The sequence below is a fragment of the Felis catus genome, chromosome E2, assembly GCF_018350175.1.
Source record: "Felis catus isolate Fca126 chromosome E2, F.catus_Fca126_mat1.0, whole genome shotgun sequence".
In the NCBI taxonomy this organism is placed as follows: domain Eukaryota; kingdom Metazoa; phylum Chordata; class Mammalia; order Carnivora; family Felidae; genus Felis; species Felis catus.
The window spans coordinates 48,560,484-48,587,051 of NC_058382.1; the positions used below are offsets into that span (position 1 = coordinate 48,560,484).

The 26,568-nt window shown below is 41.2% G+C and overlaps 1 protein-coding gene across 1 annotated transcript in view; it reads right to left on the minus strand.

Annotated features, from left to right (window-relative positions):
* Positions 1 to 21,188, minus strand: part of IL34 (interleukin 34) — a 47,272-nt gene extending 26,084 nt beyond the window's left edge. Inside the window, exon 1 of the mRNA XM_045047243.1 lies at positions 20,806 to 21,188. The gene's annotated coding sequence lies outside the window, so the exon portion shown is untranslated. The remainder of the gene's footprint in view (positions 1 to 20,805) is intronic.
* Between the last annotated feature and the right edge of the window lie 5,380 nt (positions 21,189 to 26,568).

Here is a 26,568-nt window from a genome sequence, read left to right on the forward strand (position 1 = left end):
GTGTCTTTGCTGTTCTGCTTCTATTTCCTTTAGGTGTTCTGTTAGATTTTGCATTTGGGATTTTTCTTGTTTCTTGAGATAGGCCTGGATTGCAATGTATTTTCCTCTCAGGACTGCCTTCGCTGCATCCCAAAGCATTTGGATTGTTGTATTTTCATTTTTGATTGTTTCCATATATTTTTTAATTTCTTCTCTAATTGCCTGGTTGACCCATTCATTCTTTACTAGGGTGTTCTTTAACCTCTATGCTTTTGGAGGTTTTCCAGACTTTTTCCTTTGGTTGATTTCAAGCTTCATAGCAATGTGGTCTGAAAGTATGCATGGTATGATCTCAATTCTTGTATACTTATGAAGGGCTGTTTTGTGACCCAGTATGTGATCTATCTTGGAGAATGTTCCATGTGCACTCAAGAACAAAGTATATTCTGTTGCTTTGGGATGCAGAGTTCTAAATATATCTGTTAAGTCCATATGATCCAATATATCATTCAGGGCCCTTGTTTCTTTATTGACTGTGTGTCTAGATGATCTATCCATTGTTGTAAGCGGGGTGTTAAAGTCCCCTGCAATTATCACATACTTATCAATAAGGTTGCTTATGTTTGTGAGTAATTGTTTTATATATTTCGGGGCTCCCGTATTCGGCACATAGACATTTATAATTGTTAGCTCTTCCTGATGGATAGACCCTGTAATTATTATATAATTCCCTTCTTCATCTCTTGTTACAGCCTTTAATTTAAGGTCTAGTTTGTCTGATATAAGTATGGCTACTCCAGCTCTCTTTTGACTTCCAGTAGCATGGTAAATAGTTCTCCATCCCCTCACTTTCAATCTGAGGGTGTCCTCATGTCTAAAACAAGTCTCTTGTAGACAGAAAATAGATGGGTCTTGTTTTTTTTTTATCCATTCTGATACCCTATGTCTTTTGGTTGGCGCATTTAGTCCATTTACATTCAGTGTTATTATAGAAAGATAGGAGTTTAGAGTCATTATGATGTCTGTAGGTTTCATGCTTGTAGCAATGTCTCTGGTACTTTGTCTCACAGGATCCCCCTTAGGATCTCTTGTAGGGCTGGTTTAGTGGTGATGAATTCCTTCAGTTTTTGTTTGTTTGGGAAGACCTTTATCTCTCCTTCTATTCTAAATGACAGATTTGCTGGATAAAGGATTCTCAACTGCATATTTTTGCTGTTCATCACATTGAAGATTTCCTGCCATTCCTTTCTGGCCTGCCAAGTTTCAGTAGAGAGATCCGTCACGAGTCTTACCAGTCTCCCTTTATACGTTAGAGCACGTTTATCCCTAGCTGCTTTCAGAATTTTCTCTTTATCCTTGTATTTTGCCAGTTTCACTATGATATGTCGTGCAGAAGATCGATTCAAGTTACGTCTGAAGGGAATTCTCTGTGCCTCTTGGATTTCAATGCCTTATTCCTTCCCTAGTCAGGGAAGTTCTCAGCTATTATTTCTTCAAGTACACCTTCAGCACCTTTCCCTCTCTCTTCCTCCTCTGGAATACCAATTACACGTAGATTATTTCTCTTTAGTGCATCACTTAGTTCTCTAATTCTCCCCTCATACTCCTGGATTTTTTTTCTCTTTTTCTCAGCTTCCTCTTTTTCCATAATTTTATCTTCTAATTCACCTATTCTCTCCTCTGCCTCTTCAATCCAAGCTGTGGTTGTCTCCATTTTATTTTGCAGCCCATTTATAGCATTTTTTAGCTCCTCCTGGTTGTTCCTTAGTCCCTTGATCTCTGTAGCAATATATTCTCTGCTGTCCTCTATACTGTTTTCAAGCCCAGCGATTAATTTTATGACTACTATTCTAAATTCACTTTCTGTTATATTGTTTAAATCCAGTTCATTAGCTGCCATTATTTCCTGGAGATTCTTTTGAGGGGAATTCTTCTGTTTCGTCATTTTGGATAGTCCCTGGAGTGATGCGGAACTGTAGGGCACTTCCCCTGTGCTGTCTTGAATAACTTGCGTTGGTGGGCAAGGGCCATTTTTTTTTTTAAATGACCATTCTTCCTTCACTGGCTGGCATCCTCAGCAAAACTCAGTTGACCATAGATCTAGATGTCCATCTACCTCTATGTCAGTACCACGCTAGCTTGATTTCTGTAGATCTATAGATCTGTAGCAAGTTCTGAACTCTTAAGATTTTTTAATCTCTAAAAGTTTACTTTCCCTTTTTGTTGTTGCTGAAGCAATGGGGTCAATGTCCTATAGACTTACCACATTCTGGATCTGGCTGATTGCACCCTTGGAATGCCATTCAACATAGTTATCTCTGCATACCTCAATATTCAAAAAGCTTTATTGGGTTTGAGTATAATTTTCACAGGACATATTGCCTTCCAGCAGGAGGCACAAAATGTTTTCTCATCTCAGTGAGCTAATGTCGTGTTCTTTCTCCATGATTCATCTATTACAAAATTCTCTATCAGCCTTTTACCTTTCATCAAACAGTGAAGATTCTAGCTCTCATCAGTGTTCCATTAGTCAATCCAGGTGGTGCCTTGATGCTTGTATCTTTCCTTCTACGTTTATATTAACGTGATCCTCCTAGAATGGAGAACTTTCCCTCCCCATCTATTTTCTTATCTCAAAGTTTGGTCTGTATGGAAAAATCAGGATAAAAGTCTGATTCTTTCCTTTGACTTACCTACCAGTTTTCAGAATGAGTTCTTTCCTAGAATCCTCCAAAGGTAATTAATGACGATTTTTCAGTATCATTTTAAATTTATTAATTTTTTATTTACATATTTCAACCCATTAAAGTTACTTTTAAGTCAGGTTTATTGAGGAATAATTGACACACACTAAAGTCATCCTCTTTAAGTGTACAGTTGGATGAGTTTTAATAACTATATACACCAACACATTATTTTAAGATCTGGAACATTTCTATCACCCCAAAAACTTCCCTTGTATTCCTTTGCAGCCAATCCCCTGCCCCACCCTACACCTCTGGCAATCATTTATCCAAATGCTGTCCCTAGTAAGGTTTCTCCCAAAAAATATTATATAAACAGAATTATATAGTATGGTGCCATTTCTGTTGTGTCGTCTTTCATTTAGTAAATGTGTTAGGGATTCAACACATTGCTGAGTGTAGCAGTGGTCTGTTCCTTTTATTACTGAGTAGTAATCCTATTTATTCCACAGTTTGTTTATCCATTTCTGAGTTGACAGACATTTGTGTTTCCAGGTTTTTGTAAGTATGAATAAAGCTATTGGCATCCAGATGGTCCTTCAGTGGACATATATTTTTATTTTTGTTAGGGAAATACCTAGGAGTGAGTCACTAGGTCATATGATAGCTGGAGATTAAACAATAAGAAATTGTCAAGCTGTTTTCCAAAGTGGCTTTTGTTATTCTTCTTGATGTTCAAATTATTTCATCATTAGGTTAGTGGGAGCTCCTTCCAGTAAGGTCCTGTCCTACTGACAGGGCTCCAGGAGTCTTCAATAACTTCCTTGCTTTCAAGTATGACTGAGATTCCAGCCTCATCTTGGACATTTCTGCCTTAGACTAGAAATCAGCTACTTTTCCAAGGAACTCTTTTAGCGGGGACTGGTACTTAGAAACCACACCCTGAACACCAGGAGTGCTTATGACTACCTGATTCAGTGTCTATAGGCTTTTCAGGTGGACAGACCTAGGCAATAAAGTTTTTAAGAAACAGAAAAATAAATCATTAACTTATAGATAAGTCATTAGAATTATAAAGGTTTTTTTTTAACTTCTTCTTTGAATTATTTGCATTTCTTTTGTCTTATGCTGAAAATCTTGTTTCTTAATGAGATTTAAGATGATTACTTGTTTTATCCTTCTATATGGATAGTAGTTTCAAAATGGTAACCCTGATATTATAATTTTTTAAGTGTTTATTTTGGTTTTTTAACACTTTTTAAATATTTATTTATTTTTGAGATAGAGCACAAACGGGAAGGGACAGAAAGAGAGGAGGGCATACAATCTGAGGCAGGCTCCAGGCTCTGAGCTGTCAGCACAGAGCCCAACAAAGGGCTCAAACTCACGAGCTATGAGATCATGACCTGAGCTGAAGTCGGGTGCTTAACCGACTGAGCCACCCAGGCACCCTAAATGTTTATTTACTTTTGAAAGAGAGAGAAGGAGTGCGAGCAGGGGAAGGGCAGAGAGAGAGGGAGACACAGAATCTGAAGCAGGCTTCAGGCTCTGAGCTATCAGCACAGAGCCTGATGCAGGGCTCAACCCCACGAACCATGAGATCATGCATGACCTGAGCCTAAGTCAGACGCTTAACCCACTAAGCCACCCAGGTGCCCCTAACACTGATATTGTAACTTAATAAGACAAGTCCATGCTACCTTGAGATCATAAAAGCCATATATGAATGACCCAAAACTAATATCATCCTCAATGGGGAAAAACTGAGAGCTTTCCCCTTAAGGTCAGGAACAAGACAGGGATGTCCACTCTTGCTACTGTTATTCAACATATTGGAAGTCTTAGCCTCTGCAATCAGGCAACACAAAGAAATAAAAGGCATCCAAATCGACCAGGAGGAGGTCAAACTTTCACTCTTCACAGATGACATGATACTCTATATGGAAAACCAAAATATTCCACCAAAAAACTGCTACAATTGATTCATGAATTCAGCAAAGTGGCAGGATATAAAATCAACGCACAGAAATCAGTTGCATTCCTACACACCAACAATGAAGCAACACAAAGAGAAATCAAGGAATCGATCCCATTTATAGTTGCACCAAAAACCGTAAAATACCTAGGAATAAATATAACCAAAGAGGTGAAAAATCTATACACTGAAAACTACAGAAAACTTATGAAAGAAATTGAAGAAGACACAAAAAAATGGAAAAAGATTCCATGCTCCTGGATAGGAAGAACAAATATTGTTAAAATGTTGATACTACCCAAAGCAATCTACACATTCAATGCAATCCCTACCAAAATAACACCAGCATTCTTCACAGAGCTAGAACTAACAATCCCAAAGTTTGTATGGAACCAGAAAAGACCCCGAATAGCCAGAAAAAGAAAACCAAAGCAGGAGGCATCACAATCCTGGACTTCAAGCTATACCACAAAAGCTGTAATCATCAAGACAGTATGGTACTGGCACAAAAACAGACACTCAGATCAATGGAACAGAATAGAGAACCCAGAAATGGACCCACAAACGTATGGCCAACTAATCTTTGACAAACCAGGAAAGAATATCCGATGGAAAAAAGACAGTCTCTTCAGCAAGTGGTGCTGGGAAAACTGGACAGAGACATGCAGAAGAATTAACCTGGACCACTTTCTTACACCACACACAAAAATAAACTCAAAATGGATGAAAGACCTCAATGTAAGATAGGAAGCCATCAAACTCGAGGAGAAAGCAGACAAAAACCTCTTTGATCTTGGCCACAGCAACTTCTTACTCAACACGTCTCTGGAGGCAAGGGAAATGAGAGCAAAAATGAACTACTGGGACCTCATCAAAATAAAAAGCTTCTGCACAGTGAAGGAAACAATCAGCAAAACTAAAAGGCAACCGACAGAATGGGAGAAGGTATTTGCAAACGACATATCAGATAAAGAGTTAGTATCCAACATCTATGAAGAACTTACCAAACTCAACACCCAAAAAACAAACAACCAGTGAAGAAATGGGCAAAAGACATAGTCACTTCTCCAAAGAAGACATCCGGATGGCAACCGACAGAATGGGAGAAGGTATTTGCAAACGACATATCAGATAAAGAGTTAGTATCCAACATCTATGAAGAACTTACCAAACTCAACACCCAAAAAACAAACAACCAGTGAAGAAATGGGCAAAAGACATAAAGAGTCACTTCTCCAAAGAAGACATCCGGATGGCCAACTGACAGATGAAAATGCTCAACATCACTCATCATCAGAGAAATACAAACCAAAACCACAATGAGATACCACGTCACACCTGTCAGAATGGCTAACATTAACAACTCAGGCAACAACAGATGTTGGCGAGGATGCAAAGAAAGAGGATCTCTTTTGCACTGCTGGTGGAAATGCAAACCGGTGCAGCCACTCTGGAAAACAGGATGGAGGTTCCTCAAAAAACTAAAAATAGAACTACCCTACAACCCAGCAATTGCAGTACTAGGCATTTATCCAAGGGATACAGGTGTTTCGAAGGGACATGTTTCAAAGGGACACATGTACCCCCATGTTTATAGCAGCACTATCAACAATAGCCAAAGTATGGAAAGAGCCCAAATGTCCACCGATGGATGAATGGATAAAGAAGATGCGGTATATATAGAGATACACACACACACACACACACACACACACACACACACACACACACACACACACAATGGAGTATTACTCGGCAATCAAAAAGAATGAAATCTTGCCATTTCCAACTACATGGATGGAACTGGAGGGTATTATGCTAAGTGAAATTAGTCAGAGAAAGACAAAAAACATAAGACTTCACTCATATGAGGACTTTAAGAGACAAAATAGATGAACATAAGGGAAGGGAAATAAAAATAATATAAAAACAGGGAGGGGGACAAAACAGAAGAGACTCATAAATACAGAGAACAAACAGAGGGTTACTGGAGTTGTTGTGGGAGGGGGGATGGGCTAAATGGGGAAGGGGCACTAAGGAATCTACTCCTGAAATCATTGTTGCACTATATGCTAACTAATTTGGATGCAAATTTTAAAAAATAAAAATTTAAAAATAATAATAAAAAAAAGACAAGTCCATTCAGTTTAAGATTTCTATTTTCTTCTATCTTTAGTTATCTCCCCAATGGAACTGTTAGTCAAAGAACCATGCATTTCCATGTGTTTGTTATTTTTAGGGATTTAATTTTTTTTTCATTTTAATTATATAAAACACATAATTGCTAAATACAGACTATAAAAAGTATGTTCAGAAAGTTCTAGTGCTTCCAGTCCCTATCTTTCTCCCACATTATTTCTCTCTCCCTTGAGATAAAACATTTTTATTAGCTTTATCCTTAAACTTTTTATAATTTAAAATAGAAACATGTTTTTCATAGTTTGTCTTTTTGCCTACAAAAGGTTGCATATTATTTTTTAAAACATACTGCTTTTTAAAAACTTTTTATTTTAAAATAAAACACACATCAGGTTGCCTGGCTTGCTCAGTAACTAGAGTATGTGACTCTTGATCTCGGGATTGTAAGTTTGAGCCTCATGCCAGGTGTAGAGATTACTTAAAAATAATAATAATATAAAATAAAATATTTAAAATTAAATATTAACATATTAAATATTTAAAATAAACACAGATACATATAGCATAAAACAAATGTACAGACAACCATGCCTTACAACAACCACCCAATCAAGAAATAGAAAGGTTGGCCAGGCACCCAAAAAGCCCCCCCATGAGACCTATCCCAATCACAGCTCTCCCAAAAAAAGTAACCACCATCCCATAATAGCATTCACATTGTTGGTTTCTTTAGGGCTTTATCAACCACACTTTTTATCAAGTGTGCATCCCTCAACACTATAGTTTTTAAGCTTTGTCCTTTTTTAAAATTTCACATAACTTTTAGATCTCTTTTAATCTATGGGGTTTCTCCTCCATCCCATTCTTTCTCTTATAATTCATCTGTTGAAGAACCCAGGATATTTGCTCTCTAAAGCATCTCCAGTCCAGACTTTGTTGACTGCACACTCACAGTATAATTCAATACGTTCCTTTGTCCTCTGTTTCTGCATATTGGCAACTGGCTCAGACTCAAGCTCAAACCCTTTGTCCCCACTATAAGTGGAACTGGGATATTTCAACAGGAGGTGTGTAATGTCTCTGATATTCATTCTTTTCTGATGTTGACAGCCACTGATGCTTAATGTCTACACCCATTAATTCATCAAGGGTTGCTAAGTGTGATATTCTCACTTACTTTGCTATCTGATCAAGCCTTTTCCCACAAAGCAAGCAGAGGCAGCAACCAATTAGCAGTTTTGCCAAGATGTCTGATAGGATGGAAATGTTTGCTTTCCTCCCACATCCAACCTCTCTATGAAATCAGAAAGGGCTTCAGGCCTGTTTTCAAATGCTTGTTTCCCAGACAAAACTGGGTGGGACCCAGACATGCAGTGCCTTAACCCTTGTGATCCAAAGTCACCTGGAAGATTCTATCAGTAAGAACCACTCCTGGGTCCACAGACCAAATGCTTGCAGCAAGCTGAACATTTCTGGCAGGTGCTGCATGTATGTAATCACCAGTAGCAGCCCATCTGGGAGGCTGGGCACCCATGCCAGATCCCTAGGGCATCACCCAAGCTGGCATATTGTCTTGGATGAAACAAAACATGAACACCTGCCCAGTACCACAGATGACCGAAGTGCTGAAACAGGAAGATGAGTTACACAGCCTCTTCTCGGAGCCAGGTGTCTAGCACAACACTGTTTGGGCCATATTTATATATACTGAGATATATTCCTCTAGATGTACTCACCTTTTTACTTAAATTAATTTGTAAAGAAAACTTTATAACACTTTCATCAAAAGAAAAAGAGTTCTTGCTTGCCAAAATGGAAAAGGGACATCAAGGAAAGCAAAACAATGTCATTAAGTCCTGGTGAGAAAGCTTTGCCTGCTGAAGGCTCTGAGCTAGGGATGTGTTAGAACAGTGTTTAAAATATATTGGCACAGACTCTTTTCCCCAGAGTAGTAGTTCTCAACCAGGAGCTGGGCTCTGTCCCCCAGGTGATATCTGGCAATGTCAAGAGGTATTTTTGGTTGTCACAACTAAGGGTGGGACTGCTACTGGCATTTAGTGCATGTAGGCCAGAGATGCCGCAAACACCCTACAATGCACAGAGCAGCCCCCGATGGCAAAGAATTTTCCATCCACAAATGTCAATAGCGCTCAGGCTGAGAAACCCTTCCTAGGAAAGAAGGGTTGAAAAAGAACAGAAAATAATTTCCTCAGTCTGGGATCCAATGTTACTTAATGCAGAATCCGGGCATCCTGTAACACCATCCAACATTAACCAGGGCTACAATGCCTCACTTAGAGAAAACTATAAACGAAGAGATGTCATGGAAGCAAGGTGAAAGAATGCTGTTATTAGAAGGCTCGTCTCAGAGGAGTCCGCCCACCCAGTAGCAGTACTCGATGCCATTCTTATAGTGACCATTGTACTAAGCGTCTACTATGCGCAGCCACTGTGCTAGGAACGAGTAAGTTATGATTCCAGTAAGAAGCACACAGACCAGTGGGGGAGGCAACAGGTAAATAACTGCATAGAAAATGGTATCATAGGAAAGTGTGTGCAGTTAAAAAGATGAGGAACACTAACCAGGGGACCCTGGGCTGAGTGTGGGGTTAGGAGACAGGAAAGGTTTCCAAGGGAAGGCAATGATTCCAATTTTTAACCCTCCAAGAAGCTCCCTCTGGTTGGAAGCAGAGCTGTGTCAAAAGCAATGCATGGTTTCCAGAGTGCAGGGGTCCAAACACTTTTAGCACTAACTTGTAGTATGGATAAAGATCCATAAATATACCCCAAAATAATTTTAAAGAAGAAGGAAAGCTGGACACCTGGAATATCTATTGCATTGCTATTTACATTTGAAGAAAGAAAACTGGAAATGACTTTAATGTCAAACCACAGGAAAGCAGTTGGCATAATCTGAGGACTAATTGCTATTTTTTGAGTGCTAACCATGTGCCAGTGGGTTTACGTCTGGTAGAGCAAAATGATTATGCCTTTTTCTCCTTGTGGCACCTCTGTGAATTAACCCTCCCATTTACTGAGAAAAGCCAGACTCAGAGAAAACAGGACAAAGGAGTCCTTTCAACCAGTACTGCAGAAACTATTGAACATCCCCGGACAAATAACCTAAAACTACAAAAATTCTGGAAGAAAACCTAGGAGTAGATCTTTGTGGCTTTCAGGTGGACAAAATTTTCTTAACCATGAGACCAATAACCACAAACCATTTTTAAAAAATGGGAATGAGGGAGGAGAAACAAGAACATGTTAGAATTACGTTATGTTATCAGAGTATTCATTTTTGTGACCACCCATTTATGGCAGGTAATATTTAAACAAATATGAGCTAAGTTTCTAAAATGTGAATGACCTAAGGAAAAAACATGCAGGTAAGATAGAGACTCTGAAGCTACAAATGCCTGAGTTCAAATTCTGGCTCCACCTTGCAGCAGGAGAGGTGAAGATTCTCTTCTCGCCTCAGGCTCATCTGTAAAATGCGTTTGATATCAAATTACAGCCTCAAAGGGTTATGTGGGGATTTGCAGTTTCTGTGTATGGAAAGCTCAGAACATGAGCTGGTGTAGTGTGCACAGTAGCTCAGTATTTACCATTATTATTATTCACTATTATAAATAGCAGTAAAAATGAGTTTTGGAAAACTTATGCCTCCTCTTTTATTTTTGAATGATTTCCTTTATTGCTGTTGCTTTTGCACCATCAATAGAGATCTGTGAGGAAAACACTTTACTGGATTGTGAAAGAAGAAAGAAACTCAGTGTGGAACTGGTCACATGGGACCCCTGAACGCTCTAAACAGCTCCTACTTTAAGAAAGCTGCTGCTGTCCCTCTGAAGAACTCTGACCTCTGACCTCCAGCCCTTAAGCTCAACCTCTGACCCCTGACAAGCAAGGAGACTCAAGAGTGGAAGAACAGAGAGTGGAGACTCCACACTAGCGTTGTTCTTGGAAGAAAGGGATAGGGGACAAAGGGACTCCAGCAAACCTTAGTGCGTGAAAACTTCCCTGGAACAACAGAATAACAGAAAACACAACAAAGCAAACAGGAATGAGGTAGAAGCCAGTAGCTGGAGGGTCTTTAGCCTGACAGGGCCGTGGAGGGACACCTCGGCAGAGGGTCATCCTCTCTATGCAGCAAATAACTATCACCTAAAAATAACTCAGTTCACGAGGATGGGGAACAGCTGTAACTCTCACACGTTACCCTTGAGAATGTAAACCAGTACAATCATTTTGGAAGACGGTTTGTCAATTCTAATGAAGTTAAACACATACCTGCCCTATGGTGAAGAAATTCTGCTCTGAGGGAGCCTCGGAATTAAAGACTGCAGAAAAATCTGGTCAGGGGCCAAGAGCGTTGGGCCAGCTCTTCTTCATTAACTCTATAAATGTATTATCTGAAATATCAACCTTCAAGAATCTTTCATTCCTTTGCTTTCTGTAGCCCAGACGCTGACAAATGGACATTTTTTTTCTTCATATTTTGCTTCATCTTAGAAGCCCCTGCTCTTGAGAACGCGCTGCTCACTTGCCTAAGCACACCCTGAAGGCATCTGCATGAGGACTGAGGGCAGCAAAGGTCATGGAAGCCACTGGGGGGGGGGGGAACCACCTGGTCCAATCCCCCCTGGATGCTTTAATCCCCAATCAGGCTCTCCCATGTGTTTTTTAAAGTTTATTTACTTATTTTTGACAGAGAGACAGAGAGTGTGAGCATCGGAGGGTCAGAGAGAAAATTCCAAGCAGGCTTCACTCTGTCAGCATGCAGCCCAACGTGGGGCCCAAACTCACAAACCCCGAGATCATGACCTGATCCGAAATCAAGAGTTGGACACTCAACCGAGTCACCCAGGCGCCCCTCTCCCACATTTACTGCCAAGGAACTTGCCATGTATTAAACTTGTTGAATCCTCATAACAAGGCTAGAAGTAGGAACTGTTATCATCCTCACTTTTTGATGAGAAAACTGAGGACGAGAGGGGTAAAGTAACTTGTCTAAGATCACACAAGTAGTAGGAAATTGAAGAGTCAAGATTTAAGCCGAGACAAACTGGCCTAGAAGCTACTGTCTTAACCACCGGGCTGCACTGCCACATGGATGCCTCTTCTATGGATTGGGCACTGCATCCCTCCAGTGACCAAGCCCCAGACTCTTTTAACATTTTTCCCCCTTCTTGAGAAAAATTAGGACAGTGAGTCCCAAGTTGTATTTATAATAACCCAGAGAGTCTAAAGCCCATTGCAACATCCTCTGTAGTAGTACATAAACAAAACTGTGTATAATAAATATTGTTTAGTTATGTTTTTGGGGGGTTTTGATGTTTTGTTTTGAAATTAATCATAACAACGGAGATAAAATGAAAAAGGCTAAAATCATGCAGTTTTTCCTAAATTGCTAAACTGTTGGAAAACCCCAGTTTCTTTTTTCTTTTTTTTTTTAAGTAAGCTCTACACCCAATGTGGGGCTTGAACTCATGACCCCAAGATCAAGAGTTACATACTGTACTGACTGAGCCACCTAGGCACACCAACCTGAGTTTCTATTGCCATTACACCAGGAAAGTTTGGAGCTGGGTTTCCTGGAAGAGAACCAAACCAACGTCTCCTTACTTCAGGAAAGGCCACATCAGCCCATATGTAATGACTGTAATGTCCACAGACTCTCTCCACAGTGGCAATTGACTCAGTCAACAAAGCGTCTCCAGTAGGGTGGCAAAGCACATTAAGAGACCACAGAGAATTTATTTATTTATTATTAGGAGTGCAAGGATGGTTCAATATTAGGAAAATTTTTGTAAATTCTATTTTTTAATGTTTTTTAAAATATTTATTTATTTTGAGAGAGAGAGAGAGCATGCACATGCAAGAGTGGGGGAGGGTTCAGCACAGAACCCCAGGTGGGTTTTGAATTCACTATGAACCATGAGATCATGACCTGAGCTGAAATCAAGCGTGGAACACTTAACCAACGGAATCACCCAGGAGCCCCAATATTAGGAAACTTCTTAATACAACATAATAATAGATTCTAGGAGATCCATAAATGTAATAAACATTTGACAAACTTCAACACCATTTTCTGATTTTAAAAAATCCTCATTAAAGTAGAAAATAAATAATTCCTTAACACTGTAAAACAAAACTCAGATAAAAGCCAGTATTTTGTTTAACTGGAAGACACCAGAAGCATTCTCACTAAAGTCAGAGCACAGGCACATGTGCCTACGACCATTATACAGAAGGTTCTAGTCAGTGAAATTAAATAAGCTAAAAAAAATCAGAGATATAAGAATTGGATAAGAGATAAAATTGTTTCCATTTATATATGGTATGATTATAAGCTTAGCACATCCAAGAGATTTGACTAAGAAACTACTACAAACAAGAGACAGAAAAAGACTCCACAAAAAAAGAGAAAACATCTAGGAATAAACTTATCAAAAAATATGCAACGTATTTACTAAAAACCAGTAAACAATACCAAAGGACATAGAAGATTTCTTCTTTTTTTTAATGGCACAACATATGTTCTTGGATAAGAAGGTTCAACATCATAATATGTATGTCCATTCTCTGAAGTTAATGTGAAAAGTTAAAGCAATCTTAATACATTTCAAAAAAGAGGATATTTAAGTGGCCAACACATGTATTTTTTAAAGTGCTCAAACTTGGGGCGGCTGGGTGGCTCAGTCAGTTAAGGGTCTGACTTCAGCTCAGATCATGATCTCACAGTTCGAGCCCTGTGTCAGGCTCTGTGCTGACAGCTCAGAGCCTGGAGCCTGCTTCAGATTTTGTGTCTCCCTCTCTCTCTCTCTCTCTACCCCTCCCCTGCTCATGCTCTGTGTCTCTCTCTGAAAAATAAAAAACATTAAAAAAATTTAAAGTGCTCAAATTCATCGGTCATTACAGAAGTGAAAATTAAAACCATAATTAACTACCAAAGGCACACTAGAATGAATGAAATTTAAAACACCAACAAAACCAAGTGTTGCAAGGATGTGGCATAACTGGAATACTCATATACCACTGGAAGGAGGGTAAACTGTTACACATCTATTTGCAAAACTGGGTTGGTGACATTTTCTGAAGTTGAACACATGCATATCCCATGGCCCAGACATTCCTCTTGTAAGTAAATATCCAACAGAAATGTGTATATATGGACACCAAAAGCCCAGTGTTATACCAAAAGTTGTCCACGGCCATAGCCATGTTATTCACGATAGCCAAAAACTCAAACAACTTAAACGTCCATCAACAAGAGAAAAGGTAAATAAACCTCACAGATATACTGTGAAGCAAAGAAGCCATCCATATATAAAAGAGTACATGTATATAAAAACAACAACAACAAAGTCAATCTATGACATAAGAAATGAGGATGATGACTACTTTTCAGAAGAAGTTGAGGTCTAGGGGGGCTTCTGCACATTGCTAATGCTCTAGTTTTAGATCTGAGTAATAGTTTACTATATGTTTGCTTTATGATAACTTATCAAGCGGTATACTTACAATTTATTCACTTCTTTGTATGTGTGTTATACTTCAGTTTTTATTAAAGCAATTCAAATAAAAACACCAACACGTGTGTGTGTAATTAGATATTAGATTTTAAAGTTCAAATAGAAAAATAAGCAAGAATAGTCCAAAAGAGAACTAAAAATAAGGGGAGCACTCCTTCCATATATTAATATATATTTTTAAATATTATAAACCTTAGCAAGCAAAACAGTGAGAACATGAATGAACATGAATCAATAGAAACCAATGCAAAAGACTAGCAAAATCTGGAAGAGACTCCCATACCGTGAAAAAAGAGCTAAAATGATAAAGCAGCTTCTCATTTCACAAGGACAAGATAGCCAATGGGGCAGGGGATTGGATCTATACCTCACAGCATGCATCAGGATAAATTACAAATGGATCAACATCTGAATGTGGAAATGATAGAAGAAAACAAAGGACATGTCCTGTTATCTTAAAGTGGGGAAGACTTTTGTACCAATAAGTCAACATTCAGAAGCCATAAAATAAATGAATGATAAATCTGACTGCTTAAAAATAAAAATTATACATACAAAACAAAAAAGCATCCACAAAATGAAAAAAATGCTAAACTCGACAGAGCTTGTATCAAAGGCAAAAGGATAATCACCCTAAAATAGATAAGCACCTCCTAGAAATAAAAAAGGCAACTACCTAATTTTGAAAATAAGCAAAGGCTGAACAAAGAATAAAAGATGCAAAAAAAGAGACTCTTAACTGGGGCGCCTGGGTGGTTCAGTCAGTTAAGCATTAGACTCTTGATTTTGGGTCAGGTTATGATCTCATAGTGAGTGAGTTGGAGCCCCATGTCAGGCCCTGTGCTGACAGCATGGGCCTGCTTGGGATTCTCTGTCTACCTCTCTCTCTGCCTCTTTTTCTTTCTTTCTTTTTCTTTCTTTCTTTCTTTCTTTTCTTTCTTTCTTTTTTTTTTTTTCAAGCCACCTAATTAAATTTTAATTTCAGATAAACTACAACTTTTTAGTATAGGAATGTTTCAAAACTTACATGGGGAATACTTATGCTAAAAGTTATTCATTGTTTATCTGGGCATCTTGTATTTTTTTTATATATATGAAATTTATTGTCAAATTGGTTTCCATACAACACCCAGTGCTCATCCCAAAAGGTGCCCTCCTCAATACCCATCACCCACCCTCTCCTCCCTCCCACCCCCCATCAACCCTGTTTGTTCTCAGTTTTTAACAGTCTCTTATGCTTTGGCTGTCTCCCACTCTAACCTCTTTTTTTTTTTCCTTCCCCTCCCCCATGGGTTCCTGTTAAGTTTCTCAGGATCCACGTAAGACTGAAACCATATGGTATCTGTCTTTCTCTGTATGGCTTATTTCACTTAGCATCACACTCTCCAGTTCCATCCACGTTGCTACAAAAGGCCATATTTCATTTTTTCTCATTGCCACGTAATATTCCATTGTGTACATAAACCACAATTTCTTTATCCATTCATCAGTTGATGGACATTTAGGCTCTTTCCATAATTTGGCTATTGTTGAGAGTGCTGCTATGAACATTGGGGTACAAGTGGCCCTATGCATCAGTACTCCTGTATCCCTTGGATAAATTCCTAGCAGTGCTATTGCTGGGTCATAGGGTAGGTCTATTTTTAATTTTCTGAGGAACCTCCACACTGCTTTCCAGAGCGGCTGCACCAATTTGCATTCCCACCAACAGTGCAAGAGGGTTCCCGTTTCTCCACATCCTCTCCAGCATCTATAGTCTCCTGATTTGTTCGTTTTGGCCACTCTGACTGGCATGAGGTGATACCTGAGTGTGGTTTTGATTTGTATTTCCCTGATAAGGAGCGACGCTGAACACCTTTTCATGTGCCTGTTGGCCATCCGGATGTCTTCTTTAGAGAAGTGTCTATTCATGTTTTCTGCCCATTTCTTCACTGGGTTATTTGTTTTTTGGGTGTGGAGTTTGGTGAGCTCTTTATAGATTCTGGATACTAGCCCTTTGTCCGATATGTCATTTGCAAATATCTTTTCCCATTCCGTGGGTTGCCTTTTAGTTTTGTTGGTTGTTTCCTTTGCTGTGCAGAAGCTTTTTATCTTCATAAGGTCCCAGTGATTCACTTTTGCTTTTAATTCCCTTGCCTTTGGGGATGTGTCGAGTAAGAGATTGCTACGGCTGAGGTCAGAGAGGTCTTTTCCTGCTTTCTCCTCTAAGGTTTTGATGGTTTCCTGTCTCACATTCAGGTCCTTTATCCATTTTGAGTTTATTTTTGTGAATGGTGTGAGAAAGTGGTCTAATTTCAACCTTCTGCATGTTGCTGTCCAGTTCTCCCAGCACCATTTGTTAAAGAGACTGTCTTTTTTCCATTGTATGTTCTTTCCTGCTTTGTCAAAGATTAGTTGGCCATACGTTTGTGGGTCTAGTTCTGGGGTTTCTATTCTATTCCATTGGTCTATGTGTCTGTTTTGTGCCATCTTTCTCTTTCTTTCTTTTCTTTTCTTTTCTTTTCTTTTCTTTCTTTCTTTCTTTCTTTCTTTCTTTCTTTCTTTCTTTTTCTTTCTTTCTTTCTTTCTTTCTTTCTTTGTTTCTTTCTTTTTCTTCCTTCCTTCCTTCCTTCCTTCCTTCCTTCCTTCCTTCCTTCCTTCCTTCCTTCCTTTCCCCCCTCTCTCTTTCAAAAATAAATAAATAGGGGCGCCTGGGTGGCGCAGTCGGTTAAGCGTCCGACTTCAGCCAGGTCACGATCTCGCGGTCCGTGAGTTCGAGCCCCGCGTCAGGCTCTGGGCTGATGGCTCAGAGCCTGGAGCCTGTTTCCGATTCTGTGTCTCCCTCTCTCTCTGCCCTTCCCCCGTTCATGCTCTGTCTCTCTCTGTCCCAAAAATAAGTAAACGTTGAAAAAAAATTAAAATAAATAAATAAATAAATAAACTTAAAAAAAAAAAAAAAACAAGACTGTTAACTACAGAGAACTGATGGCTACCAAAGGGGAGGTAGGTGGGAGATGGGTGAAATAAGTGATGGGGATTAAGAGTACACTTATCGTGATGACACTGAGTGATGTATAGAAGTGTTGAATCACTCTATTGTACACCTGAAACTAATATAACACTGTATATTAATTACACTGGAATTAAATTTTTAAAAACAAATGAAAAATAAATTTATTTTGGTAGTCGTTTCACAATGTATGTAAGTCAAACCATTACGCTATACACCTTAAATTTATATGATGTAGGGGAGCCTGGGTGGCTCAGTGGGTTAAGCATCTGACTTCAGCTCAGGTCATGATCTCATGGTTTGTGGGTTCAAGCCCCATGTTGTGCTGTGTGCTGACAGCTCAGAGCCTGAAGCCTGCTTCAGATTCTGTGTGTGTCTCTCTCTGCCCCTCCCCTGCTCATGTTCTGTCTCCCTCTGTCCCTCAAAAATAAATAAAAACATTAAAAAATTTTTTAAATAAATCTATACAATGTATGTTAATTATATCTCAATAAAAGTGAAAAATACGTTTAATTTTAAACCCCCCCCAAAAAAAAGCAAAGAAAGAATATGAGTAAATCAACCACAGAAAAAGAAATAGAAATGGTCCTTAAAGATATCTGTCATGAGTTTAAAACTTTTCATAACAAATTTAAATTAAGACTCTGTTGGGGCAATTTTTCACCTATCAGATTGGTAAAAGTCCAGTGATGTGACAATTTATTGCATCAGCGAAGATGTGGGAAAACAGTAACTTCTCATCCAAAGCTGGCAGAGGTGTACATGGGTACTAACCTTATGATGAAGGACAAGTTGCCAATATCTCCTGAAATTACAAATGCAGATACCTAGAATCCCATTTCTGGGAATCTATACTGCATATATAATATACACTGGCAAAAAGCCACACGTACAAGCAGTGTCTATCATAACAGACTGGATACAACCTGAGTATTCACCACACAATAGAACAGTATGATATATTCAGTGAGACAAGCAAGACATGAAGTGTGTGTTCTAGTTTGTAAACTTGTGTTCAGCAGAGGTAGCAAAGCATTTTTTATATATACACATATGTATGTATGTATGTATGTATATATATATATATATATATTTCTTCATGGAAAGACAAGCATATACAAATATATATAATATATAGAAATATATACACTTGCATATACTTTACACATATATTTTGCACAAAGAAATACTGTATTAGAATAATTCACACTAAAGTATGAATGACTGGCAGCTCAGAAATTCCCAGAAATAGTGCATCCTTTAAAGAAGAGGCTTGTTAATAAGTAAATAAATACAACTGTATTTTGATGGACTTCTTGTCAGAGTGATAAAGTGAACTGGAAAAATGCACATACGGCAAGTCCAGAGATTTTGGGAGTTATGAGGGCAGCCATGTATCAGGATATTCCTCAGCTTTCCCAAGGATCAGCTTTAGTTAGATTAGACCCAATAAACTGAAAACATGTGCATGGGAGAGGGTGCTGGGTGGTTATGGAACAGGAGTAAGAGAAAAACTTTCAGTACAGCCCCTTTTTACAAGATGTTTAAAATATGACTGTATTATCTAATCAAAACAGTGAATGGTAAACGAGCTGCAGTTCATGAGCTCTTAAGCTTTGATCAAGACCCACAAGATCAACCCCAGTACCCGTTCCAAGAGCCTCTGTCATTTATAATCAGGTAATTGTTAAATATTTACTAAGAGTTTTATGACCCCGTACAGCTCACTGACTTTGCCAGAAACGTCAATATTACAAAACATTGAGCAACTTGCTTCACCTTCCTTAAGCTTCAGTTTCGTAACACAGCAAAGATAAGGAGAAAACCACATCACAAAATTGCTGTGAGGCGCTGGTAGGTGAGCGTTTCAGGAAAGCAGCACAGAACAAGCTCTGCCGACGACAGAAGCTGCACAGCCACACCACGGCTAGAATCCTCTTAGACTTGAACTTCAGTCCCTCTCAAAGGTCAGTGTGCTTAAGAGTCACTGGGACAGGTTGTGAAAACACAGGCTCCCGGTCCCCACCCTCAGACATGCGATTCAGTAGGTCCGGGGCCCATGAACTTGTATTTCTAACGAGCTTCTACTCCAGGGTGATGTGGAGGCAGTTTGAGGATACATTTGAGTAATACGGTCAAGGGACAGAGCGTCTTAAACTGTGGTGTGTGAATGGATTCCTTGAGAAACCTGTTAAAATACAGATTCTGATTCAGAAGGTCTACAGTGGGGCCTGAGGCTCTGCATTTCTAAACAAGCTCCTAAGTGTAGGTGATACTGGTCTGCAGAACACCCACTGAGTGCAAAGGTTCATGGAATAGCCACCTCCATTCATTTTACAGACAGAAAACTGTGAGAAAAAGTAACTGATTTGCCTAAAGTCTCCTGGATGGTAAGGGCAGAAGCCAGATGAGGCTGAGTCCAGGGTGGCTCCTCAGGACTGCCTCCCTGAGCCGTCCCCAGAACTACCCTGAAAAATCACACGAACCAGGGGTACCTGGGTGGCTCAGTTGGTTAAATGTTTGACTTCAGCTCAGGTCATGATATCACAGTCCGTGGGTTTGAACCCTGCGTCAGGCTCTGTGCTGACAGCTCAGAGCCTGGAGCCTGCTTCAGATTCTGTGTCCCTCTCTCTCAGCTCCCCCACAACTCACACTCTGTGTCTCTTTCTCTCAAAACTAAATAAAACATTTTTAAAAATTAAAATAAAAAATTGCACAAACCAATGAGTGATGCTAACCCTTTAGTAGATAGAGTAGAAATTTACTAAATCCTAGAAAGTCCTCCACTTTTCTGAGAAATAAGCCACACACGAGGGGGTTTACTTAGCTCAGATTACCAGTCTGTTCTTTTTTAAAATGCACTTTTAGCAAAATTATTTCTTCAGCTTTAGCACTTTCTCTTTCAGTGACACACTTTCGACAGGCCCTGCTGTAGGAACCTGAGGAAGACACTAAGCATTTCTCAGCTTGGGTGGCCTGATTATGGGGAGAGAAGGGTGGAGAGAAGCAGATCCCTGGGAAAGCTAAGGAATCTCCTGATATATGTCTCCCTTGTGACCTCAAAACCTATAGATTTGTGTTTTTTGCATTTTTCCAACTCACTTTATCACCCTGAAAAAAAGCCCATCAAATTACAGATTTACTTGGGGGTGCGTGGATGGCTCAGTTGGTTAAGTGTCCGACTTCAGTTCAGATTATGATCTCACCATTTTTTAGTTCGAGCCCCATGTTGGGCTCTCTGCTGTCAGCAGAGCTTGCTTTAGATCCCTCTCTCTCTCTCTCTCTCTCTCTGTCCCTCCCCTATTCGTGCTCTCTCTCTCTCTCAAAATAAATATGTTTCTATTACAGATTTATTTGGATAAACAAACATCTTTTCAGGATGCATGGTCTCTGAGCTGCCAATCTCTCTCACTTTAGAGTGATTTATGCTGAAAGAAAGGGAAAGGGGTGGAATTCAGGAAACTAAGGTCTCTGGACTAATGAAGGTAGACAGAGACTTACCTGAGATGAAGCTTGATCTGGGAGCACAACTGCCGGTAAAGCACAGCTGTGGCCTTGGCCTCTGCACCACATTCACCAGCAGGCCCCACCCCACCCTGGTTCCTCCAGACTGTGCATGGTTTGTGGACCAGCTCTGCCACTAACTTGTGTGATTGAGTAAATCACACCGTTTTAGACACTTTCAGAGCTGGAAGGAACAATGATCCTCTGGTCCTCTGATCCCTGAGCCCCAATTTCTAAACCAAAGAATACCTGGTTTCCAATGGCCTGCCTGAGGTTGGCTTCCCCAGAAGCAGAGCCTTACACAGGGGTTCAGCATCACATGAGTCGCTGAGAGCTTGCTCTCAGGAGAAACCTGTGAGGAAGTGTTGGAGCAGGATAGAGAAGGTCAGTCCCAGAGGCTCTGAAGCATTTTTTTTTCTTTTTTCAGCGTTTATTTTTATTTTTGGGACAGAGAGAGACAGAGCATGAACGGGGGAGGGGCAGAGAGAGAGGGAGACACAGAATCAGAAACAGGCTCCAGGCTCTGAGCCATCAGCCCAGAGCCTGACACGGGGCTCGAACTCACGGACCGCGAGATCGTGACCTGGCTGAAGTCGGACGCTTAACTGACTGCGCCACCCAGGCGCCCCTCTGAAGCATTTTTAAATAGCACCACAGAGTACCCTCTCCAGCTGAGACAAGAAGGCTGGGCCCTCACTCAGTCAGTGGCCCCCCTGGGTTGTGGAGGGGTGTAACCTCCCAAGTATCTCTGGCAAGATGGCTTGGAGAAAGAGGCAGTTCTGCTGTTGTTAAAGGCCCTCCCACCCCACAGCAGCTGGGAAATTGGTTACAGCCATTGGTGAAGGGGATCTGGTGGGCGCTAACCCTTGCCTCCTGTTGAGAGAGCACCTCAGATGTGTTTCTAAAAGAGGCCCCAAAAATCACAAAAGGGAGAAAGTAAAGGAAGAATACAAGTTTTGTTTTGTTTTGTTTTCATTTCCAGAAGAATTTTGGAATCTGCACTTAGAGTACATCTTAACTGCTCCCCTGACTTCCTGGCAGGCTACAAAGTGACCCTTCCCTCAGCTCCACCCACTGTCCCCACACTGACTGCCCCGCCACAAATCAGACTGACTCGTGACTTTGCCCGTTCCCTCTGCCTAAATGTTCCAGCCCAGATTTTTTGCCCAGCTGACTCCTTCTTGTCAACTCAAACATCACCTGTATAGAAAGGCCTTCTCTGCCCACCTCAGGTCATTCCTTGTCCCACACCTCTGTGGTACTTCTGCATAGTACCGGCCACTGTGTCATTACCTGAACTGTGTTCATTTGTGGGTTATGTCTTTCCTCAAGGAGGAACCTTGTTCTGTTCTCACCACTATGTCCCTGGAGCCTGATGCCAGCTTTGCACATAGGAGACCATAACATCTGGTGAAAAACGTCTGAGTGAGTGAACTGGACATTTGGACCAGACGCTGAAATACCATCAGAGAAGGCCTAGGTCAGTTAAATACTCTGTACTCCAGAAGCAGGAGGAAAACCGGGCAGGATGAGGAAGGAAAGAATCCATCAAGAGTTTCCTTGGCTACCTGGTTCCTGTCTCCTCCCCCAGCTCCCTCTCTCAGATCACCCTCTCAATTTGGAGCCAGTGTTACCATCAATCCTGGGGAGATTCTTCCCCTTTCAGACCTCTCAAAATGACTAGGGGTGTCTGATTTCCAATCCTAGCTCTAGCGCTGAGCCACCCTGTCCCCACCCATACCTGAGTGGGGCACAATGATCATGCCAGTCTGGCAGGGTTGCTGAGAGTGCCAGCCTTAGAACACAAGGCCCAAACACACACCACTGCAAACTTAAGCCAGGGCAGGATAAGTTCCTGTCCCCTTGCAAGACCCCATTCCCTCCTCTGGCCCCCTCTGTGGTTCCTCAAGCTCTAGGACAGTCTCTACCAACAGCTACCACAGCTGCAATGGCTCTGCTCACCTGTGAAATTACCTTGCATTTTCCAGGTGCAGGGCACCGCTGCTCAATGCACACTTACTCATCTGCATGACACCAAATTATCATGGGTACCCCCCACACCTTGCAGTATCATTATCTCTGTTTTACAAATGAGGAGAATAAAGCTGAGAGAGTCAGCCACTGGCCGAAGGACACATAGCCAATGAACAGGGGCAACAGGGTTCAAATCCCAGCCTCAGACACTTTAGTCTCATTTAAGTGGTTTGTCACCATGGGTTCACTGAATACAGCAGCCCAGAAAAGAAAGATCATTATATGCACTTCACAGAGAAGGAACTGCATACACGTCCCTGGCCTGGCGGGCCATTGCCCACTGCACCAGAGGACCCCTCACGAGGTGCACAGACTGGCCAAAACCCACAGCCGGCCACTATCAGCTCAGCTTGACAGCAGAGGCAGAGTCTGGGGCTCCAGGAAGCTCAAGGGCAGCACACTATGCTTAGGGCCAAGTCCCTGGTGTCTTCCCAGGCAAGATAGAGGAAGAGCAGTGGCCGCCTGGCCCCACCTGCACATGCTGTGGGGTAGAGCCTTCTGCACCCCCGGTTAGCCAGAGGCTCCCCGGAAGCTGTTCACCTGAGGCTGCTCACCTGGGCAGGCCAAGACTGATGTGTCTGGCAGTTCTCTCTTCTCCCCAACCTTGCCCATTGCCCTCTCCCTCCCTCCTTCCATCCTCTATGGGGATGACTGTGCCCAAAGCTGGGTCTTACTGGGGGACAAGAGCTATGATCTCCACATTCTAACCTCCTAGTCTCATGCAGTACCAGGAATGAAAGGTTCATTCATCATTTGAAAATCAATCATTGTAAATTCCCCATGTTAGTAAGCTAAAAAAGAAAAATCAGATGATCATCTTCAGTAGATGGCAGTAAATAGATATTGGCCCCTTTGACAAAATCCAACATCCACACCCAGTAGAAATTGTCAGCAAATTATGAATGAATAGAAGGCAATTTCCTCAACTTGAAATAGGGCATGTATGAGAGAAACTTTCAGCTAAATGGTGAAAACCTCAATGTTTATCCTCTAAAATTGGGAACAAAATGACCAAGAAACTAGTTCAGCAAGGTTTCAGGCCACAAGATCCACATAAAAAAAACAACTGCATTTCAATTTACTAACACCAAAAGCTAGAAACAACCTAAACGTACATCAGCGGGTGAATGGATTAAAAAAAAAAAAATTATGATGGGGCACCTGGGTAGCTCAGTCAGTTAAGTATCTGACTTTGGCTCAGGTCATCATCTCGCAGTTCATGAGTTCAAGCCCTGCGTCAGGCTCTGTGCTGACAGTTCAGAGCCTGGAGCCTACTTCAGATTCTGTGTCTCCCTGTCTCTCTGACTCTCCCCCATTCACACTCTGTCTCTCTCTCTCCCTCAAAAATAAACATTTAAAAAAAATTTTAACAACACACTTTACACACTGTAAATGTGTGTAAATGTGCCAATTTGACAATAAATTATATTTAAGAAATTATTTTAATTATGATAGACCTATACAACAGAAAACTACTCAGCAATGGAAAGAATGAACTACTGACACACACAGCATGGATGAAGCTCAAAATGGTTATGCTGAAAGAAACCAGACATCTCCCAAAGAGTAATACTGTGTAATTCCATTTGTTTAAAACTCAAGAAAATCCAAGCTAATCTATAGGGACAGAAAGCAGACTAATGGCTGTTTGGGGAGGGAGGATAGGGAGAGAGGATTTTCAAAGGGTGAAAGGAAACTTCTGGCAGCAATTGATATAATCATTATCTGGGTTCCAGTATAAATATCCAAAATTAGCAAATTGCGCACTTTTGTATAGTTTCTTATGCATCAATTTCACCTCAATATGCTATTCTTTAAACATTGCATATAAATCAAGGTACCTACAACAGGCAAACTCATAGAGACAGAAAGAATGGTGGTTGCCAGTAGCTGGGGAGAGGGGGGAAGGGAGAGTTACTGCTTAATGGATGGAAAGTGGTGATGGTTACACAACATTGTGAGTGGACTTAATGTTACTGAATTGTTAACTTTTTAAAAATGCTTACATTGCTAATTTTTGTTATGTATACTTATAACAATTTTTTTAGAAGTAAAAAAAAAACCCTTAAAAATATTTCATATAGACACTTGCATTTGAGGGTAAAGAAGAGGGCTCTCTGCTACTCTCAGTCTGTCCTCAAAAGGTTTCGAACAGCCTCCTCCCATAGGACAGCCTTCCCCTTTCACAGAACAAGACCCTCATGATGCCTTGCTCCACAGACCCAGGATCGCCAGGGTATCAGGCCCCCACCTCTGCAGCAAGTACCCCTCCATGATATTTGGCCTCAATCCCTTTGAACTTGCTGTTCCCTGAGCAGAATGCCCTTCCCTCTTTACATGCAAGCCCTCCCACCTCCCTGCCCCATGCCCACACCTCCACCCCAGATTCTCACATGTCACCCTTGACCCCTAAGACTGCCCGCCTCCTGCTTGCTCCAGCTGTCCCCTCTCTAAGGGAGCTGTCCTTCTGTGCTCCCAGGCCCCTGGTGCCCCTTGTCCTTCGCCTGATCACAGTGTCCTGTGCATCTGGTCTGCCTCATCTCTGAGCTGGGAGTTCCTTAAAGTCTGGGACTTTGACCCTGCACGGCCCATCAACTGCAAGAACGTGGGCTGAACCAGTCTCCTTTTTTTTACCAATTCAGGAATGTCCCTAGTGGCGAACAACAAAGGAAAATGGAATTCTTGGTGAACAGAGCAGCTTTGTTCCTAAGTTTTTGTTCACTGAGGGCGGACTCTGGGCACTTGTAGACCCATGCAGAGTGCCAGGAAAACTAGCCTTGGCTTTTCCTTACTGACTCCCCTTCCTGACTCGGGACCCACAGAGCAAATCATTTCCTTTCTCTAGGCCTCACTCTCCTCATCCAGAAATGGAGCTTCGGGAACTCCTCCTCAAGCTGGGTGTGAAGGGCGGAGTGATAGAGCGACACGAGGGGGTGTGCAGAGGTCCCCACTGTGGACAGCCTCTTGGTCACTCAAGGCCCATGTTCCTGCAGAGCTTTGGCCTCACACTAGTTGAGTTTGGGTTCAAGTAAGGCTCTTCCACGGGTACTAGTGGGGATGCCCCTGCCCTTCATAGGCCATAGCACACAGATGGCCCGTTCTGGCTCCTGGTCAGATTTGTTTTGTTACACCTTCCACAAGCAATGTGGAGCCATGCTTTGTAACAACTCTTGCACCTGTGATTAAATAATCACTCACTGTAGCTTCATCTCTCTCTCCCCTGCTGGAACATAAGCGCCCCCCTGAATCCCCAGCTACGCCTATCATGAGGAGACCCAGGGAAGCATGAAGGGCTGGGGTATCTTTTCTGCTAACATGCATCGTTGTCACAGCTAAGGAAGAATGAGACGTGCAGCCCCTGTTCCTGAGTCACTTGGAAAGGAAAGGTGCAGGGCTAGGGTGGAGGAGCCAGCCTCCCCACCAGGCCACATCCCCTCCTCCCTACACACACATCCCAGTCTGACAAAGGACTGGTTCCACCATGAACCCCACTCATGTCTATGTTTCCTTGTATAAGAATATGAAACTTGGGGCCTGGGTAGTTCAAATGGTTAAGCATCTGATTTTTGATTGCAGCGCAAGTCGGGATCTCACTGTTCATGGAACCGAGCCCCACAACGGGACTGAGCCCCATGCTATCTCTCTCTCAAAAAAATGAGTAAACATTAAAAAATACATTAAAAAAAATTTTTTTGAAAAGAACATGAAACTTTTAAAACAGGTTCT